The 15,043-nt window shown below is 44.6% G+C and overlaps 1 long non-coding RNA gene across 1 annotated transcript in view; it reads right to left on the reverse strand.

Moving 5' to 3' along the window:
* Positions 1-106: 106 nt before the first annotated feature.
* The window catches only part of LOC142730329 (uncharacterized), a 31,296-nt gene continuing 16,359 nt past the window's right edge, over positions 107-15,043 (reverse strand). The window contains exons 2-3 of the long non-coding RNA XR_012878920.1: positions 6,298-6,396; positions 107-250 (exon numbers count right to left, since the gene is read on the reverse strand). This is a non-coding gene — a long non-coding RNA (uncharacterized LOC142730329). The remainder of the gene's footprint in view (positions 251-6,297; positions 6,397-15,043) is intronic.

Consider the following 15,043-nt stretch of genomic DNA (forward strand, 5'->3'; position numbering starts at 1 on the left):
TTAATCCATGCAATAGCACATATTTTTAAGCTGTCTGAATGATATAGCCAAATGTATTATAAATGTTTTACTATGCAGAACAAAGGAAAAATTAATAGATCACAGTTTAAATATAAAGAGAATTTATTATAGATTACAACAAAGAGAAAAATCGATGGCAGATCGTGTCAATATAGCAGATCAAAAATTTATCTTATTGGTCCGGAACTCCATCTCCATAGGGTTTACACAAAATTCAAACAGATATTATCTAAAAAAGAAAAAAGAAAATTATTTATTATATAATTATAAAAGTTATGTATTTTAAAATAAAAAATTTTCATAACAAATCCGTACGATTGTTAGGTACAAGCACTTAAATTTAAAACCAAACCTACAGTAACTTGATATAAACAGGCACCCTCATCCAGGGCTAAAAGAGAGAGACAATTTTGAATTCTCGATTCAAACCCTTTGGCTCCAAACAGTCAAGCTCATCAATCCAACGAAGCTCCAACCTTTTTAACATGGCTTCCCTATCACCACCTCTACGTAACTCAAGGATGCCATCAATAATCTAAACCTCAATTGTGAGACATTATGCCAAAATTCATCAAAGTGCTGTGGAATTGGTAAATCCAACTTTTTATGATGTATTGTAAAGGATCTGCCAGACACAGCTTCTGTGTCGACGCCCGTGGTTAATCAGTCTGCACCTGCTCCTAGGTCTGGTAGAGTGACTCGATCTGCTACCACTCAGGCTGGTAGGCTCAGGAGTGGGAGAACCTATCACAGCCTGGCCAGACGGTTCTAGCTCCCGCCCACGGCCTATTTATACCTTCATTTCCTGCTTGTCTTTGACTGTGATTCTTTCCTGTTTCCTGGCTCTGCTGCTCCTGCTATTATTATTGACCTTGCTTCATTTTTGACCCTGGCTTTACTGACTACGCTCCTGTTCTGCGTTTGGTACCTCGTACACTCCTGGTTTGACCCGGCTCGTTCAATACTCCTGTTGCTCAAGGTGTTGCCGTGGGCAACTGCCCCATTTCCCTTAGCTTCTGTGTACCCTTGTCTGTTTGTCTGTCGTACACATATTGAGCGTAGGGACCGTCGCCCAGTTGTACGCCGTCGCCTAGGACGGGCCGTGCAAGTAGGCAGGGACTGAGTGGCGGGTAGATTAGGGTTCACATGTCTGTCTCCCTACCAGCATCCAGGACTGCAGATCGGCTCCATGCAGCAGTTAAAGGATTATTTCCATTTTATAACTTGCTCGGATATGCTATAACTTTATGATCTGACAGGGTCCGACCTTTAGGATCCTCGCCAATTCTGAGAAGGAAGGATTCAAGGTCTCTTTGGCGCTTCCCTCCACCACCTGTGCAAGGAATTAAATCAAAGCTCCAGTAAAGTGGATGGGGCTGTGCTGCAGCTCCCTGCACAGGGGGTGGACAGGGGTGCAACTTTGCAAGAAAAATTGGGAAGGACTTAACCAGTGCTGCGGTTCCTACATTCTGAGGATCGGTGGGGTTCCCAGCAGCAGGAAGTAATAGCATATAGTAGTGTGATATGCCATCACTTATAATGGTAAATAGGATAGCACGGTGCACCTAATGAATGCTAATCAGCATGGACAGCAGGGGGTGCTGAAAGCTCAGCTTAGAGCAGGCTGGAGTAATATAGTCTTGTGTCTTACAATTGTAGTCAATGGAAACCACCTGACAGGCTTCGTTCACATCTGCACTAGGGCTCCGACACAAACTGAAACCGTTGATTTAATTGTGCTTGTCTGTTTGTCTCCGTTGTGCAAGGGTTCCGTCGTTTTGACGAAATCAATAGCATAGTCATCTATGGTATTGATTTTGTCAAAACGACGGAACCGTTGCACAACGGAGACAAACAGAATCCATTGGCACCGGATCCATCACTATTGAAATCAATGGTGATGGAAACGGAAACCTATGGTTTCCGTTTATGTCTGTCAGGGCTCCGTTCCGAAGGAAAGCTCTGACGGAACGGAGCCCTAGCGCAGATGTGAACGACGCCTTATTGTACTGCCCATGTACCCACATGTAAGCACTGTATGCCAGTATCAGCCATCACTATTAATACATTCATTGTCTGCGGGAGTTTCCAGGGATAGATAATCTGCCTGTACAAACATGTAATCGAATACTGACTGTCACTAGTATAGTAACAAAGTAAAGAAGGAAGTAAATCATTCATACATTACACTCAGTGCTGTTACAAAGTCCTAGAGCAGCGGTTCCCAAATTTTCTGAGGCTGGGACCCATTTTTCGCTGAGACTTTTGTTTGGAATCCCCCACTACCGTACTTAGCCCCATTTAAATTTTTTTATTCTCATCACTTTTAGATGTGGAAGGTTCCAATGATCTTTAACAAAATGTGTATAGCTGCGTATAACTGTATTCTGCTTTTCAAATGTATCCTGTCCCGATTCCGCTGTTCAGCTGTATTTGACCTCTATACTCCTGTCCTATATACTGCCTTTATACTCCTGTCCTCCTATATACTGCCTTTATAGTCCTTTCCTCCTATATACTGCCTTTATACTCCTGTCCTCCTATATACTGCCTTTATACTCCTGTCCTCCTATATACTGCCTTTATACTCCTGTCCTCCTATATACTGCCTTTATACTCCTGTCCTCCTATATACTGCCTTTATACTCCTGTCCTCCTATATACTGCCTTTATACTCCTGTCCTCCTATATACTGCCTTTATACTCCTATCCTCCTATATACCGCCTTTATACTCCTGTCCTCGTATATACTGCCTTTATACTCCTGTCCTCCTATATACTGCCTTTATTCTCCTGTCCTCCTATATACTGCCTTTATACTCCTATCCTCCTATATACCGCCTTTATACTCCTGTCCTCGTATATACTGCCTTTATACTCCTGTCCTCCTATATACTGCCTTTATTCTCCACTCCTCCTATATACTGCCTTTATACTCCGGTCTTCCTATATACTGCCTTTATACTCCTCCTATACACTGCCTTTATACTCCTGTCCTCCTATATACTGCCTTTATACTTCTGTCCTCCTATATACTGCCTCTATTCTGCTATCTATCCTCTGCTATTTTCAAAGATATTCGTGGCATTCGTGGCTGCGATACTACTGCACACACTACAGTCAGCACCGTTAATGATGGCAGCGCTGACTGATTCAACATACTAGCAATAGGAGGGAGGTCACATGAAGACCAAGTTTATTGGCTCTTGCACACTGGATGGCGGGAGGTAACTGTCATCATTGACGCAAGCAGGCGCCGGCTACTTTCAATGGCGCTCACCGGCGCTTAGTGATGCATGTGGGCAGGCGGCGGAGGGGACGGTCTCATGGTATCCTGCTGTTGTGCGTCGCTGAGGTCCGACTATGGCCGCTGATGGTGGGTCATGTGACTCGACCTGTCCATCAGAGGCCATTTCCAGAACACAGCGTCGCACAGCATATCAGTTAATGGCTTGCGACACTCCGGAGGTCTTCACACGAGCCCCCTCCCAGTTGGGAAATATTGCCCTAGAGAAGTAGCTTGTAGTGTAACAATCATATCTACTGCCTGCTAGTATCCACTACCTGAATAGTCATATAAAATACAATGAAGGAGATTCAACAAAACTAGTATATAAGGAAATAGCGCTCCCCTATAACTATGAGTCCTGTATTCTTTATTAAGACAAAAAGACAGATTTTGACCCTGGGTAGTCAGCAGGTACATTACATAAAGTCAATAAAAGGAATGCCTGCAGGCAGACAGAACCATTTTCCTGACCACCCAAAAGAATAGAGAGTAAATTTTATTATCAAATTTTATTAAGCTACGTATAGCACAAAACAGACCACATATAACAGTTTAAAATTATCACTGCCAAGGACCGAAGTTATAGTGGAGGCAACCAGCTGGAGGAGCCAGCAAGGTATTAGACAGCCAGGAATGAATGCCGGCTGACAGTCAGTCAGGAGGCAGCAAGCCACACTTAAAGTAGGGCAATAGATTCGGTTAGGCAGGAATTAAAAACACTTAGAGCCCCCCCCCCCCGACATGTTTCGCTAACTTGTAGCGTCCTCAGGGGTACACGGGGCTGACTGACTGTCAGCCGGCATTCATTCTTGGCTGTCTAATACCTTGCTGGCTCCTCCAGCTGGTTGCCTCCACTATAACTTCGGTCCTTGGCAGTGATAATTTTAAACTGTTATATGTGGTCTGTTTTGTGCTATACGTAGCTTAATAAAATTTGATAATAAAATTTACTCTCTATTTAACTTTTGGGTGGTCAGGAAAATGGTTCTGTCTGCCTGCAGGCATTCCTTTTATTGACTGTATTCTTTATTAGCTTCTATTAGCCAAACACAATATTTTATGTGCTATTTGGACTAGTAGTACAGCTGACATGTCCCCATACTATGCTTAAGGAAGACAGCATATTCATATGACAGATCTGCTTTAAATATTTAATAAAGGGCATAGTTACTCCTTGTCACGGCTGTAGGGTATGTGGACCCACTAGGCCACTCCGCCCTAGCGAAGAAGCAGCTGGCCAAACAACAGTCAATAACAGTCTTTCGTATATGAGTACCTGGGTAGATGATCAGGCAGATACTTGAAGTAGAAAAAAATGTTTGTAGGAGGAATCCTCCAGCTCACCTTTGGCAGATTTTTGCACTGCTGGCTGCACCCAGGTCTCCGCGTCGGCACACGGTGTAGGAACAAGTAACGATATAGAAAATAGATCCAGCGCCAAGACAAAAAGAGATATTTGAAAAGGGAACTCCGTTCCAAGTTTATTCGAAATTTTCTTAAAATGGGAAGAAAGTGCTCTAGGTACAAAGGTGGATTTGAGATGTAAGCGTTGCCTACGCGTTTCGGACGGCCACAGAGTCCTTATTCATGGCAACGCTTACATCTCAAATCCACCCTTGTCCCTGGAGCACTTTCTTCCCATTTTAAGAAAATGTCAAATAAACTTGGAACAGAGTTCCCTTTTTAAATATCTCTTTTTGTCTTGGCGCTGGATCTATTTTCTATATCGTTACTAGATACTTGAAGTATCAGACACGTAGTGAAGCAGGCACAAATCATGCTTGGCATAACAGATTATACCAGACGCGGCAGATGAGGCACACACGACTCCAACAAAAGGCTTAGGCTAAGGAACAAACACTGGATACAGGATGCAGGATACGGGAACAATGGGTGCAGGATACAACTAAGGGACCATTTGCATAGACTAAAACACGAATACAAACAACGCTCAGGCAAGGAGAGGAAGGGCAGAGTCCAGGGTGTTACTGGCTTGATTGGGTAACTTTAGACAGGTGCGCATGCAGGCCCTTTAAGGCCGGGAGCGAGAGCGCACCCTACAGGACAAAGGAGGACACTGCAGCTGTGTGTCTCAACATCTCTGAGGAGGGAGACGCCGACATGAAGTTACAGTCCTGTGGTCGAGGCTGCCGGTAAGTGGGACGTGCTGTTGGTCAGCAACGTGGGCATAACACTCCTGATATAATACTTAATTCTACTATATACGTAAAAACGCAAAGACTATACAAACGATTCTAATGATATTGCTGCAATCTTTCCAAATCTACATGGCATTTGCTTGTAACCTTTGTACAGCAGAAAATACCAGTATAAAAATGGTTCATGGCTTTCACCTAAATAGAGCAATAAACTGAATTCATCAAGAGACGGATATGAAATAGATAGTACGTAGATATAAGATGGATAGATAGATAGATAGATAGATAGATAGATAGATAGATAGATAGATAGATAGATAGATAGATAGTGTGAACAGCCTGACTCGGGATGCTGACTGACACTGTTATGGGGACACTGGGTATCTGAAAAAGGCTTATGTAGAAAAGTAGTTGAAGATGTGGCATAATTATTGACAGTCACAGAACTTTACACAAATGGCTGGACAATTCCCTGTAAGCCCTGTCGGTGTCATAAACCCCCCAAAGCAGAACTGTAGAAGCCTGAATATCGCAGCATCATTGTCAAGTATCAGGTAAGCTTTTGGGTGAGAAGTTACTCCATCATGGAGTGTTCGTTATAGTCTAAAGATTCACATAGAGCACATGCACCAGCACTATTCATTACATAGTAATACATTTTTCATTTATATAATATCTGCATTTTTTTGTAAATATAACAATGTTCGGTTCATTCAAGTTCATTTTTTGTGTGGATTAAAATCAACAGTTTTTATGACACTTTCCCTGAGATCGTCTCCTTGTAACTCTTATGACAAGCTAAACCATGCAACATGTGCTATTACTAACCCCTTCATGTAAGGACTGTTGTTGTACATTGTGTAAACCTTGTAGAGACGTGCTTGTGGGTTACGACATGTGGCCAGCGCACTCCTTCTTCCTGTCTACCTGCCAGAGAAATAATATGTTTTATTTGGCAATGACTGATCTTCCATCTCATCTAACATGTAACCACTGTGTGTATAGCAACGTTAAAAAAGTGACTGAACAGTTATCAATGCCAACCCCCACGCATGTACCCCCACGCTTGTGGTATGACATCACTTTGTGATTATCCTTGTGCTATAACTTCATTAACCCCTTAAGGGCACAGCCTGTTTTGGCCTTCAGGACACAGCCGATTTGTAATGGCAGGAAGGAGGTGAAGGGAAAGTGAGCCCTAATCTACCCACCGCCCTGTCCCTGCCTACTTGCAACGACCCGCCCTAGGCGACGGGGTACAACTGGGCGGCGGTCCCTACGCTGTCTAAGTGCACGGGAGAACAAACAGGGAACACGCAAGGGAAGGGGCAGTAGCCCACGGAACGCCGCGAGGAAACGGAGCGGTGAAAGAATAGTCAGGACCAGGATGAAGTGGAGTATACCAACGTGAGCACGGAGAAGGAAGCAAGCCAGGGGCAAAGCGAAGCAGGTTAAGCGGAACTGCAGCAAGGCAGAAGCACGGCAGAAGCAGGCTGGAGCAAGCAGCAGCGGGGCCAGGAATCCAGAAGAATTGCAAGCACTGAGGAAGAGAACACGGCAGGTAATAAAGGACAGGGGGCGGAGCTAACTCCGACTGACCAGGCCGCGATAGGCTCTCCCACTCCTGAGCCTGCCACCCTGGTTGGTGGGAGACGGTGTCAGTCTAACAGGTCTGGCCTCAGGTGTGAATTGATTAATCCCAGGAGTATACCTAGACGTAGTACCTGGCAGATCCCTAACAGTACTCCCCCTTTTATGAGGGGCCACCGGACCCTTACTAAGAGGACCCGGTTTAGTAGGGAAGAGAAGGTGGAACCTCCTGATCAATACCCCAGCGTGAACATCACGGGCAGGTACCCAAGTCCTCTCCTCCGGCCCGTATCCTCTCCAATGGACCAGGTACTGGAGGGAGCCCTGGACCATCCTACTGTCCATAATCTTGGCCACCTCGAATTCCACCCCCTCCGGGGTGAGAACGGGAACAGGAGGTTTCCTCGAGGGGGACCAGGACGGGGAGCAGCGTTTGAGGAGGGAGGCATGGAAGACGTCATGTATGCGAAAGGATGGGGGCAGCTCCAGACGGAAGGATACAGGGTTGAGGACTTCAATGATCTTATAAGGTCCAATAAATCGGGGAGCAAACTTCCTGGACGGGACCTTAAGGCGCAAGTTCCTGGACGACAACCAGACCAAATCCCCGACGACAAACCGGGGGTTAGCAGAACGTCTACTATCAGCCTGAATCTTTTGTGCGCTCTGGGACGCCTCTAGGTTCTTCTGAACCTGGGCCCAGACTGTGCACAGTTCCCGATGAACATCCTCTACCTCAGGATTATTGGAACAACCAGGGGAAACGGAGGAGAACCTTGGGTTAAACCCGAAATTACAGAAAAACGGGGAGACCCCTGACGAGTTACTGACCCGGTTATTCAGGGAAAATTCAGCAAGGGGAAGGAATGAGACCCAATCGAATTGACAGTCAGAGATGAAACACCTTAACCCCTTCCCGCTCCTTGACGTACTATTACGTCATGGCAGCTGTATCGTTCGCGCTCCATGCCGTAATAGTACGTCTCGGGAGTAACGGCCGTTTCGGCCGTCCTCCCGACACATACAGGAGCTGTGACGCTGCTGTCTTGTTCAGCAGCTGTCACAGCTCCTACAGCGGGGACCGATCGCTGTGTCCCCGCTGATTAACCCCTTAAAAGCCGCGTTCTATAGAGATCGCGGCTTTTTAGGGGTTAAGCTGCCATCGCCGGCCTGCTACGCGATAGCGGCCGGCGATGGTGACTATGGCAACCGGACACCAAACAATGGCGTCCGGCTATGCCATAGACGGAAGCCTAGTGGGTCCTGACAACGTCAGGACCCACTATGCTTGCTGTCAGTGAGTAGCTGACAGTTCTAATACACTGCACTACGCATGTAGTGCAGTGTATTAGAATAGCGATCAGGGCCTCCTGCCCTCATGTCCCCTAGTGGGACAAAGTAATAAAGTAAAAAAAAAGTTAAAAAAAGATGTGTAAAAATAAGAAAATAAAAGTTTTAAAAGTAATAAAAGTAAAAGTCCCACTTTTTCCCTTATCAGGCCTTTATTATTAATAAAAATATATAAACAAACAAATAAACTATACATAATTGGTATCGCCGCGTCCGTAACGGCCTGAACTACAAAATTATTTTGTTATTTATCCCGCACGGTGAACGCCGTAAAAAAAAAAATTAATAAACCGTACCACAATCACAATTGTTTGGTCACTTCACCTCCCAAAAAATGGAATAAAAAGAGATCAAAAAGTCGCATGTACCTAAAAATGGTACTGATGGAAAATACAGTTCGTTACGCAAAAAATAAGTCCTCGCACGGCTTTATTGATTGAAAAATAAAAACGTTATGGCTCTTAGAATAAGGTAACACAAAAAGTGAATGATTGTTTACAAAACGTATTTTATTGTGCAAACGCCATAAGACATAAAAAAAAACTATAAACATCTGGTATCGCCGTGATCGTATCGCCCCGCCGAATAAAGTTAATATATTATTTATAGCGCACGGTGAACGCTGTAAAAAAAAAAGTATACAAAAACAATAGTAGAATTGCTGTTTATTAGTCACCACGCCACCTAAAAATGGAATAAAAACTGATCAAAAAGCCGCATGCACCCCATGAAAACTACAATGGATTCCTCAAGGGGTCTAGTTTCCAAATTGGGGTCACTTTTGGGGGGTTTCCAATGTTTTGGCACCACAAGACCTCTTCAAACCGGACATGGTGCCTAATAAAAAAGAGGGCTCAAAATCCGCTAGGTGCTCCTTTGCTTCGGAGGCCGGTGCTTCAGTCCATTACCGCCCGAGGGCCACATGTGGGATATTTCTCTAAACTGCAGAATCTGGGCAAGAAGTAAAGAGTTGCGTTTCTCTGATAAATCCTTTTGTGTTATAAAAAAAATGGTATAAAAAGAGTAAATGTCACCTCTACTTTGCTCTAAATTTCTGTGAAACACCTAAAGGGTTCATAAACTTTCTAAATGCTGTTGTGAATACTTTGAGGGGTCTAGTTTCTAAAATGGGGTGTTTGATAGGGGTTTCTAATATATGGGCCCCTCAAAGCAACTTCAGAAATGAACTGGAACCTAAAAAAATAAATAAATGAGGCAATACTTCGCTTCTTACATTATACTGATAATGAGCCGTGCCCACTCCGAGATGACCCCAGTTTTGACCGTTTGTATAAACGGAGACCCCTATTAGACCGTTCCAGTGCCCGGTTTTCCCAAGCATACACCCCCGAGAAGTGTTTTTCTATTGATGAGTCCCTGGTACATTTTAAAGGGAGGGTTCAATTCCGCCAGTACCTGCCAGGTAAGAGGGCAAGGTATGGCGTGAAGATGTATAAGCTGCGAGAGTGCATCAGGGTATACCTACAGATTTAGGATATATGAAGGAAAGGCCACCCCCAAACCAGACTGCATCCTGGACTACAATAGGTACATGGGAGGGATGGACTTGTCAAATCAAGTCCTGAAGCCCTACAGCGCCATGCGGTGAGGTATAAGAAGCTGGCCGGGCACATCATACAGATGGCTTTGTACAATGCGTATGTGCTACGTCGATGTGCAGGCCAGAGGGGAACTTTCCTGGAATTTCAAGATCTAATCTTTAGGGTCCAGGAAGGGGGGGCGCATCGTACCAGGGCAACACTTTCCAGGAGAAGGTCCCCAAACCGGTGGAAAGGGAAAGAGTCAAAAGAGGTGCAGAGTCTGCTATAAGAGGGGGATAAGGAAGAACACAATATACCAATGTGACACGTGTCCCGAAAAACCAGGGCTCTGTATAAAAGATTGTTTTAAAATGTATCATACATCCCTTGATTTTCAATTTACCCTGATGCACTCCGCACAGCTTACCCCCCTCATCTTTCCCTTCTGAGCCCTGCCGTATGCCCAGGCAGCTGATAACAGCCACATGTAGGGTATTGTCGTACCCAGGAGAACCCACATTACAATTTAAGGGGTGTATATCTCCGGTGGCGCATGCTGGGCACACTATATTGGACACTGAAATGGCATATACATATATAAAATTGCAAATCTCACACTGCACCATCTGCTGCGCATTATCTTTTACACAGTACCTGTGGGGTCAAAATGCTCACTACACCTCTAGATGAATGTCTTAAGGGGTGTAGTTTTTAAAATGGGGTCACTTCTCGGGGGTTTCAACTGTACTGGTACCTCAGGGGCTTCTGCACACATGACTTAGCACCAGAAAAGCTCCAGTAGGCCAAATGGTGGTCCTTTCCTTCTGAGCCCTCCCATGGGCCCAAAGGGCAGTTTATCACCACAAATGGGGTATTGCCGCACTAAGGACAAATTGGGCAACAAAATGGGGTATTTTGTTCCTTGGGAAAATAAGAAATTTTGATCAAAAATGACATCTTATTGGAAAAAATATCATTTTTTTCATTTCACAGCCCAATTCAAATAGGTGCTGTGAAAAAACTGTGCGGTCAAAATGATAACAAAAACCATAAATGAATTCCTTGAGGGGTGTAGTTTCCAAAATGGGGTCACTTCTGGTGGGTTTCCATTGCTTTGATACCTCTGGGGCTCTGCAAATGCAACATGGCACCCGAAAACCAATCCAGCAAAATCTGGACTCCAACAAACACATAGCGCTCCTTTCCGTCTGAGCCCTCCCATGGGCCCAAACGGCAGTTTATCACCACAAATGGGGTATTGCCGCACTAAGGACAAATTGGGCAACAAAATGGGGTATGTTGTTCCCTGTGAAAATAAGAAATTTTGATCAAAAATGACATCTTTTTGGAAAAAATATAATTTTTTTCATTTCACAGCCCAATTCAAATAGGTGCTGTGAAAAACCTGTGCGGTCAAAATGATAACAAAAACCATAAATGAATTCCTTGAGGGGTGTAGTTTCCAAAATGGGGTCACTTCTGGTGGGTTTCCATTGCTTTGATACCTCTGGGGCTCTGCAAATGCAACATGGCACCCGAAAACCAATCCAGCAAAATCTGGACTCCAACAAACACATAGCGCTCCTTTCCTTCTGAGCCCTCCCATGGGCCCAAACGGCAGTTTATCACCACAAATGGGGTATTGCCGCACTAAGGACAAATTGGGCAACAAAATGGGGTATGTTGTTCCCTGTGAAAATAAGAAAATTTGATCAAAAATGACATTTTATTGGAAAAAGTATCATTTTTTTCATTTCACAGCCCAATTCAAATAGGTGCTGTGAAAAAACTGTGCGGTCAAAATGATAACAAAAACCATAAATGAATTCCTTGAGGGGTGTAATTTCCAAAATGGGGTCACTTCTGGTGGGTTTCCATTGTTTTGATACCTCAACGCCTCTTCAAACCTGGCATGCTGCCTAAAATATATTCTAATAAAAAAGAGGCCTCAAAATGCACTAGGTGCTTCTTTGCTTCTAGGGCTTGTGTTTTAGTCCACGAGCGCAGTAGGGCCACATGTGGGACATTTCTAAAAACTGCAGAATCTGGACAATACATATTTAGTAGTGTTTCTCTGGTAAAACCTTCTCTGTTACTAAAAAAAAATTGAATAAAATTGAAATTCAGCAGAAAAAATGAAATTTGCAAATTTAATTTCCACTTTGCTTTAATTCCTGTGAAATGCCTGAAGGGTTAAAAAACTTTCTATATGCTGTTTTGAATACTTTGAGGGGTCTAGTTTTTAAAATGGGGTGTTTTATGGGGGTTTCTAACACATAGTCCCCTCAAATCCACTTCAGAACTGAACTGGCACCTTCAAAAAAAGGCTTTTGAAATTTTCTTAAGAATATGAGAAATTGCTGTTTATGTTCTAAGCCTTGTAACGTCCAAGAAAAATAAAAGAATGTTCAAAAAACGATGCCAATCAAAAGTAGACATATGGGAAATGTGAACTAGTAACTATTTTGGGTGGTATAACCGTCTGTTTTTCAAGCAGATGCATTTAAATTCTGAAAAATGCTATTTTTTGTAAATTTTCTCTAAATTTTGCAATTTTTCACAAATAAAGACTGAATATATCGACCAAATTTTACCACGAACATGAAGCCCAAAGTGTCACGAGAAAACAATCTCAGAATCGCTTGGATAGGTTTAAGCATTCCGACGTTATTACCACATAAAGTGAAATATGTCAGATTTGAAAAATGGGCTCTGAGCCTTAAGGCCCAAACTAGGCTGCGTCCTTAAGGGGTTAAATATTGTTCCAGGGATTGGTTAGTCCTTTCCGTTTGGCCATTAGTTTCGGGATGGAAGGCGGAGGAGAAGGACAGATCAATCTCCAACTTTTTACAAAAAGCTCTCCAAAATAAGGAAACAAATTGTACCCCTCTGTCAGAAACGATATTGACTGGGGCCCCATGGAGACGCAGAATGTGTTTCACAAACAAAGAAGCTAACGTCTTGGCGTTAGGTAGCTTCTTAAGGGGCACAAAGTGGCACATCTTGCTGAAGCGGTCTACTACCACCCACACCACCGACTTGCCCTGAGATGGGGAAAATCGGTGATAAAATCCATGGAGATATGGGTCCAAGGTCTCTGGGGAATGGGCAAGGAACGTAGTATGCCCGCAGGTCGGGACCTAGGGGTTTTGGACCTAGCGCAAACCTCACAAGCGGCGACGTAAGCCCTAACGTCTTTAGGCAACCCAGGCCACCAATAGTTTCTGGTAATGAGGTGTTTGGTGCCCAAGATGCCAGGATGACCAGATAGAGCGGAGTCATGGTTTTCCCTGAGTACCCTTAGCCGGTATTGCAGGGGAACAAACAGTTTGTCCCCAGGGACGTTCCCGGGAGCTGAACCCTGATCAGCCGCAATATCAGAAGCTAAATCAGAATCTGTGGCAGAAACGATTATACCAGGGGGTAAAATACAAGCAGGATCCTTCTCGGAAGGAGGATTGGCCATGAAACTACGTGACAGAGCATCAGCCTTAATATTCTTGGACCCAGCCCTATAGGTAACCAAGAAATTAAATCTGGTAAAGAATAGTGCCCACCGAGCTTGTCTAGGATTAAGCCTCCGGGCCGATTCTAGGAAAACCAGATTCTTGTGATCCGTAAGGACCGTTACCTGGTGTCTGGCCCCCTCCAGGAAGTGCCGCCACTCTTCAAAAGCCCATTTAATGGCTAGAAGTTCGCGGTTGCCAATATCATAGTTACTCTCCGTGGGCGAAAACTTCCTAGAGAAGTAAGCACAGGGGCGGAGATGGGTGAGGGAGCTGGTACCCTGGGACAAGACGGCCCCCACTCCCACCTCGGATGCGTCAACCTCCACAATAAATGGCTCCTCTTGGTTGGGCTGAATCAGCACGGGGGCCGAGATAAAGCACTTCTTGAGGGTCTCAAAGGCCTGGACGGCCTCAGGGGGCCAATGGAGGACATCAGCACCCTTGCGAGTAAGGTCCGTAAGAGGCTTAGCGACGACCGAGAAGTTGGCAATAAATCTCCTGTAATAGTTGGCGAACCCTAAAAAACACTGTAACGCCTTAAGGGAGGCAGGTTGGACCCATTCCGCCACAGCCTGAACCTTGGCAGGGTCCATGCGGAATTCATGAGGAGTGAGGATTTGCCCTAAAAATGGTATCTCCTGTACCCCAAAGACACATTTTTCAGTCTTAGCAAACAGATTATTCTCCAGAAGGACCTGGAGCACCTTCCTGACATGCTCCACGTGGGAGGACCAGTCCTTGGAAAACACCAGTATGTCATCAAGGTACACAACAAGAAAATTACCCAGGTAATCTCTCAGGATTTCATTAATAAAATTCTGGAAGACAGCAGGGGCATTACACAACCCAAAGGGCATGACCAGGTATTCGAAATGACCCTCGGGTGTGTTGAACGCAGTTTTCCACTCATCCCCCTCTTTGATGCGGATAAGGTTATATGCCCCCCGTAGATCGAACTTAGAAAACCATTGGGCTCCCTGAACCTGATTAAAAAGATCCGGAATCAAAGGAAGTGGGTACTGGTTCCTTACGGTGACCTTATTCAGGTTACGATAATCAATGCACGGCCTAAGACCACCATCCTTCTTCCCCACGAAGAAGAAGCCAGCACCTACAGGAGAAGTCGAGGGGCGAATGAAACCCTTGGCCAGGCATTCTTGGATATACACCCTCATAGCTTCACGTTCAGGACATAAAAGATTAAATATCCTACCCTTAGGAAGCTTGACACCAGGCACCAAATCGATGGCGCAATCGTAATCTCTATGGGGGGCAACACCTCGGAGGCCTCCTTAGAAAACACATCGGCGAAGTCCTGAACAAACTCAGGAAGCGTGTTTACCTCCTCCCGGGGAGAAATAGAGTTAACAGAAAGACATGACATAAGACATTCATTACCCCATTTGGTAAGCTCCCCAGTATTCCAATCAAACGTGGGATTATGCAACTGCAACCAGGGAAGACCTAATACCAGATCAGACGATAATCCCTGCATCACCAGTACAGAGCACTGCTCCAAATGCATGGAGCCAACCAGGAGTTCAAAAACAGGAGTATGCTGAGTAAAATAACCATTAGCAAGGG

Source organism: Rhinoderma darwinii, chromosome 1 (genome assembly GCF_050947455.1).
Source record: "Rhinoderma darwinii isolate aRhiDar2 chromosome 1, aRhiDar2.hap1, whole genome shotgun sequence".
NCBI lineage: Eukaryota > Metazoa > Chordata > Amphibia > Anura > Rhinodermatidae > Rhinoderma > Rhinoderma darwinii.